The sequence below is a fragment of the Ipomoea triloba genome, chromosome 7 (genome assembly GCF_003576645.1).
Source record: "Ipomoea triloba cultivar NCNSP0323 chromosome 7, ASM357664v1".
NCBI classification, from domain to species: domain Eukaryota; kingdom Viridiplantae; phylum Streptophyta; class Magnoliopsida; order Solanales; family Convolvulaceae; genus Ipomoea; species Ipomoea triloba.
In genome coordinates, this window is record NC_044922.1 from 16,757,407 (window position 1) to 16,764,956 (window position 7,550).

Sequence of the window (7,550 nt, forward strand, 5' to 3'; positions counted from 1 at the left end):
ATGTTTTTTTTTTTAATACCCTTAAAGTGCATGCGAATTATAACATATTCAACCTCGGATTAAAAATTGCAATCAACGGCTGAAATATTTACTACACAGACGGCTTTTAACGTCGGCTAAATGGACCCTTTAATGTCGGCTAAAATCCGACGTTGATCTGGCCGACGTTGTAAGGGGTCGGCTAAAATCCGACGTTGATCTGGCCGACGTTGTAAGGGTTCGGCTAAAATCCGACGTTGATCTGGCCGACGTTGTAAGGGTACAGCTAAAATCCGACGTTGATCTGGCCGACGTTGTAAGGGTACACATAAAATCCGACGTTGATCTGGCCGACGTTGTAAGGGTACACATACAACGTGACGTTGATCTGGCCGACGTTGTAAGGGTACACATACAACGTCGGCTAAATGTTAGCCGACGTTGTAAGGTACACATACAACGTCGGCTAAATGTTAGCCGACGTTGTAAGGTACACATACAACGTCAGCTAAATGTTAACCGACGTTGTAAGGTACACATACAACGTCGGCTATTTACAAATAGCCGACGTTGTAGGTAACTTGAAAACTACTAAAATACCCTACAACGTCAACTATTTAAAATAGCCGACGTTGTAGGTAATTTGAAAACAAATAAAATACCATACAACGTTGGCTCTTTACAAATAGCCGACATTGTAGGTAATTTGAAAACTACTAAAATACCCTACAACGTCAACTATTTAAAATAGCCGACGTTGTAGGTAATTTGAAAACAAATAAAATACCCTACAACGTCGGCTCTTTACAAATAGCCGACGTTGTAGGTAATTTGAAAACAAATAAAATACCCTACAATGTCGGCTATTTACAAATAGCCGACGTTGTAGGTAATTTAAAAACAAAAAAAATTACCCTACAACGTCGGCTAATAAGACTAGCCGACGTTGTAGGGTAATTTTTTTTGTTTTTAAATTACCTACAACGTCGGCTATTTTAAATAGCCGACGTTGTAGGGAATTTGAAAACTTCTTAAATACCCTACAACGTCGGCTCTTTACAAATAGCCGACATTGTAGGTAATTTGAAAACTACTAAAATACCCTAAAACGTCAACTATTTACAATAGCCGACGTTGTAGGTAATTTAAAAACAAAAAAAATTACCCTACAACGTCGGCTAGTCTTATTAGCCGACGTTGTAGGGGAATTTTTTTTGTTTTTAAATTACCTACAACGTCGGCTATTTTAAATAGCCGACGTTGTAGGGAATTTGAAAACTTCTTAAATACCCTACAACGTCGGCTCTTTACAAATAGCCGACGTTGTAGGTAATTTAAAAACAAAAAAAATTACCCTACAACGTCGGCTAATAAGACTAGCCGACGTTGTAGGGTAATTTTTTTAAAAAAAAATATTCATTTTATTTTTCTATTTACACCCAAAACCTGCTCAAAAATATATAGCTATCACAATCACATTCAAAACCTGTACAATTTATATTTATAATATCAAAATTAATAAAAGCAATAAATCTTGATAGTAATTAAAAATAAAAAATATTTCCCACCAATTATTTTGGAGTATACAGTTTCCTCACTACAGTATGGAGTCATTACACTGCATAACAAATCTTGAATTGACAATGTGAGAGAGATACATGTGAGTATTCTTCTCTATAAAGTCTCCTTCGGTTGAATTGACCATCAGCTTGTCTTTGTTTTTCTTCCTGGTTTCTCTAATATTCAAGTGATGAGTGTTAGATTAATACACATGTTTCACCTGGTGTGTATATATATATATATACACACACACACACTCACTCCGTGTGTGTCTACAAACACACAACACAAATTTTGAATTCAATATCACTCCATGTGGCAGTATATTTTTGTTTAAATTTGAATTCTCCAAATAAATTAATCTTATTCATATTGGTTGGATTTTTGCTTTTAATTTATTTTTACAATTAAAAAAAAATAAAAACTCAATTTTCTAAAAGAATTTGCATTTCTTTTGTATTTTACTTGATATGGAATATATGCATTGTCAACAAAACATTCTTCTTGTATTAAGGGCAGATGTGTATTTTACTCAATTTTCCAAAAGATTGAATCCCCAACATCAAGGGCAGATGTGTATTCTGAGGAAACATAGCTGCAAAAAATTAGTCAAAAGCTCTATCACTGATCCTTCTTCTCAAACTTCCCTCATGTAACCAACTGAGCTATACATGCAAGTTTGCTTACCATTCTTGTGTCTGGAGTTGGTTGTTGCATTAACGTGTCAAAGTACCAAATCCCCAAAGGATGACATATTTCACCTTTAACTCACCATCACCATATATAAGGGTTTTTTTTTTTTTTTCAAATTTTAATTTAACTTTATTTTAAAATTAAAATTATTTTCACCAAATTATATGCCACATAGTAATAACTAGTTAAACACGTCAATTTTGATTTAATTGCATAAATTTAGTTTGTTCAATAATGGTCAAATTGTAGTAGTTTTTTAAAATTCGATAACCCAATTACATATCCGTGTGTAGTTCAATAGCCTATTTACACATTATTTTTTAATTAATCAACAAATAAGTTTTTTTAAAAAATAAAGTGGAACTAAGAAAATCGGCCACATGAAACAAAGCAACCACAACTGAATTTATATGATAAGAAGAAGTACGAAATGATACACTTCAAAAATCGAAATGATACACTTATATTTCATGGGAATTTCTACAGCGTCATATGACACCTTAGAAAACCCCTTATTTTATTATTTATTTATATATAGTTCCTTAAAATCACATTGTTTTTTATTTCTTGAGGACTTGAAGATCAGCATAGTACTTGTTTATCCAACCTTCTATTATTTTAACCTCCGTTTCCGTTGCTCGGTTAACCAACTTGGAGCTGATGCATATTCCCCAAATAAGTCCAGAACGTGAGGGCCTACAACACTCCAAGCAAAATTATACTTTCATCAGCACTGTTAAACATTCCAAATGTACCCTCAAATATTTTTGAAATTCACAATCGTAATTATATAAATGCTATTACATCATTTTTTTTCCTTAATTTTCAGTCATTCATCATCTTAAATACAAATATAAAATTGATCTTGCCAAAGACCTTGTGGTCTAACAGCATCTGATTTACACTCTACGTGGAAGGAAGTGGGTTTGAGCCTATAAAATTGATCCTAACTTTTTTTACTCAAATAGGCCGTTGTGACCAATCATCACTTTTTTGTAAAGGGATTATATATTCTCATTTGAACTCACCCTTGTGTAATTAGAGAGAGATATATACAGAGATCAAAATCGTGACCTTTTGACTAGAGTATTGTAGGGACAAGAATTGAAAATTTAATATTCGCTGCAACTAAAAGAACATATATGCATAGTTTTATTTGGTGCATAAAAAAAAAAAAAGAAAAGAACACTAATTTCCCCACTATATATGTGTGTGCACGTGTTGATCAACATACCATATTGAGTGTAAACTGCAACTAGAGTATCTGATATGTTCTTCAAAACCCTATGAATACACAGACAAAAAAGTAAAATGAATGGCATAAGATATGAAGGTTGGTGGTACATTTTGTTAGTTTAATAAAGAAAAGGGAGTAAACATTTTAAGTTACCCTCCGATGCTATATGGGTCTCTTAGTCCGTTGGAGAAAATGATGTTGCTACCAAAGTCTTTTAGAACCAAGTTAAAATCCTGCAATTTTAAGTTGACATGTAATAATATAAGAGAAGGCCAAAGCATTAAAGTGTTTTTTGGTACAACCCAAGTCAAGCTAGCCATCAGGCCAGCAATTGACAAGGTTTCAAGTTCAATTCCTAACTGGAGCACTGGTTGACCATCTTGGTTTGAACCGATCAACCGATCAGGCAATCTAAATAGGCTGGTTTACCTTCTGCTCGTCCTTCACCAGTTAGAGTCACAAGACAAGTGTTGTTATCCAAAAATAAAAAGAAAGTGTTTTTCGGGGGAAGAGGTGAAGACCATACATGTCCTCCGTAATAGGTTGTGACCCATTGTGGTCGAGGTGGAACGCTGTAGGTATCAATGCATGGGAATATCGCTGCAGATCGAAAGGAAATGGTTCGAACATGGAGTCGTTGCCATGCGCAAGCGGCATCACCATTTCACTGCATCTCTACACACCAAAATCTTTAATTCAATTTCTTATTACATAATAATAATAATAATAATAATAATAATAATAATAATAATAATGTTAGTTCTAGGTGTTATTGCATTGTTTACTTACTTGCCAAGCATATCCATAATTTATATTACCCTCACCTGGCGACGCCGTCGTGTTTATGCCGGAAACTTCGTAGCAAGATTTAACCCCATAATTGGCGACGACACCGGCATGTATCCGGTCAAGAATATCAGAGCCTTGGGGGGCGCCATCTATGCCGCCGCACACCCTCTTCACTAGATAATTCGGCGGATTGTTATATTGAGCGGCATCAGCATACATTTTGTGCAAGTAATCCTTTAGCTCCTTCGCTTGCGGCGAGGTCAAGTTCCTGCAAAGGTTGAACTTGCGACTGAGATAGTAGAGGCCGTTTGGCTGTTTAGCATAATCCGAAATTCTGGACCACGATTCTTTTATAGTTTCAACACAACTCTCACTCACATCCTGCAACCAACATTCAGAAAATTGAAGCTTCCAAAAATCATCATATTTCTATATTTTCTCAAACATTTTCAGGTCAAAGACTATTGATAATGAGATGTCATAACACTACATGATAGTTGGCATATATATGTATTACGTAGTATTATACACTATATAATTTTATTGGAAGTATTTTAAGTTTGAAGATGATTATATATGACTTATCTTTTTTAAATGTTCTTTAATTTTTAGTCTTTTTTGTAAGTTGTAAACCGGGTAGGATTTCCCGTCCTGGATCATCCCTATGGGGGATGGGAATGAGGCGATTTTTCTCTTCCCTAGCAGGGAGGGAATTGAATGGGGGAGAAAGTTGAGCGTAGGGACGGCTAGAGATGTCAATCCGGCCAACATGACATCTATCTTTGTGGTCCTTTGACAATTACGGTTAGACGAAATTTATCTCATCCACACCCTTAATAGTTGTTGCGAGTTTCCTCATCATAGAAAAAAAAATCTAACATCTTACCCTAAAATCTTTAGTTACTACGTCATAGTATCCATTTTGTGGTGTGATGTCATCGAAGTAGAGAAGGGGAGCTGATGAAGCTAAGGCACCCAGTGCTATGTGTGGATACTTCAAACGAAACCATGCAGCAAGCACTTCACAAAACAACACAAAATTCAAGCTTTATTTCCTACCAAAACTCGAAATTAACTACTCTACCAAAAAAAAATTAAAAATTAAAAATAATCTCATCGTACTTCCCCCATATGATCCACCAACAACAATGATGGGAGAATTTTGAGCTCCATAGGTATTCTTTATATGTAACAACACCTCTGCAAAATCAGCCAAAACCTGAGCGGAGTTGAAATAACCACGAAGGGTCTCGTTTTTCAAAGCATCCGCCTGGGCTCCAAACGGTACTGATTCCCATAGAACCTATGCTGCATATATGATCATCACAACATTTGAGGGCATTTATGCATATATAGAATATTAATCTAATTACTTATAAACTGTGATCATCATATCATATAATGTATCACCTCTATGTAGACAAGAAGAGCATTAAAACGATTGGCAATATCAAGGAGAAAAACGGCATGCGTGACATCATTGTCGATGGCGATTTCGGCGCCGAGATACGCAAAGATAGGGGAGTTGGATTGGGTGCCACCCAGTACTGGGAATTGACCATGTATTTCTGTGAGAAGGTGGCGTAGCTTTGAGGTGCGTAGTTGAAGTGATCCAACGTTTGACTGTAGTAATCGGTTGTGACGTAAGCAGCAGTGCTGTCGAAAACAGACGAAGAAGACAGTTGTCGTGGGCGAGTGATGGATGTAGTTTTTCGCGGTGGATGGAAAGAAGTAGGTGTTAAAACGAGAAGAAGTTCCCGAGTATCGTTCTCAAAGGATGGCAAGGAGGGAATTTGAGCGGTAAGGGGATTAAGCACAAGAGTGTTTAGTGTTTAAAAGCTAACCCAAGCATAGTAAGGGATGTGTATGAAACATAATGAAAATAAGGAACAAACGTTGGAAACAATCAATTGGAAAAGAGGATTTGGATCTTGCAACTCATATAGATACTCTCGAATGTCTACGGTACTAGGCTAGCAACACTTGAATGATGAAAATGAGGCAATGCAATTATGCCAACGCCACTCTCGTGGTCATTGGCCTATCACTTAGTCCATAGTCCCATTCTCATGGCAACTAGGCTAGGTGAGGCAAATTATCGAACATGTGGTGTGCTAATTGCCTTCCAATCTCCATTTTCTCAAAGGTGAGAAGGAAACGTGGATTGTGAGGGCTAGATCTACTCCCTACTCTCGTAAGTGAGTATTCCTATCTTACTCCTCTAGTGCAACCGGATCATAATTGGCATAGAGTCAAGACAATCACCCCAATCCACACTTCCAATCTCCCTTTTCTCAAAGGTGAGAAGGAAATGGGAATGGTGAGGGCTTGGTACACTCCCTACTCTCGTAGGTGAGCATTCCAATCCTAGTCCTCTTATGCAACCGAATCCTAGTTGGCATAGAGTCAAGACATCCATCCCAATCCACAATCAACTCATCAATCAAGCAATTGCAAAACCTAATTGACCAATTCAAAGCTCAAGAATATCCATACAAAATTGCTCAATCCAAATCCACAATGAACTATCTAATCATACTTGGAATTGAAATAGCAAAAGGCAAAAGTAATGACAAGAAATTAAAATGAAGACTTAGCTTGAAATTAAACTTTGAACTTGAACTTGAATGTTGATCACAATCTTGGAACAATGGAATTCTTCTCTAATTCTAATCTAAGCCTATGAATTGCAATGTGGAGTGAATTGGGAGAGTTTTCTCTAGGCTAATCCTAGAGAGAGAAAGTCTAGGGTGTGGAATGGTGGATGAATTGAGGGATCCCCTTTCTTTTCCGCCAAAATATCTTAAATAGGGAGTAAAATCGCCGGGTGGGCGCACGGCTGGACGCGCGTCCAAGGCCTCCTGCTGTTCTGCTGCGAAACTTTAGAGAGCATAAAGTTGGACGCCACCTTGGACGCGCGTCCATGGGCGCGTCCAAGGCTGGACGTCACCTTGGACGAGCGTCCATGGGCGCGTCCAGGGCAGGATTCTATTCTGCTTTGAAACTTCAGAGAGCAAAAATGTGGACGCAGGCCTAATTGTTTTGCCTTCCAACTCGCTTGTGAATCCTTCTCCGAAATCAATGCCGTTTTCCACCTTTTTGCACATCTTTTTACCTACAAAACAATTAACAAAGCGTGGAACGGGGTCCGATAGCAATAACAAGCATTCTAACGAAATTAAGGGTCAAATCAATCATAAAAACTGTCAATTGTGCACAAGATGATCCGAGAACGACCTCATAAAGGTGGCGTCTTTTGCACTTATCAGCGAGGAATATTGTGGTGTGGGTT

At 37.2% G+C, this 7,550-nt stretch overlaps 1 pseudogene; it reads right to left on the reverse strand.

Annotated features, from left to right (window-relative positions):
- Positions 1-2,792: 2,792 nt before the first annotated feature.
- On the reverse strand, positions 2,793-6,394 carry LOC116024228 (annotated as a pseudogene).
- Between the last annotated feature and the right edge of the window lie 1,156 nt (positions 6,395-7,550).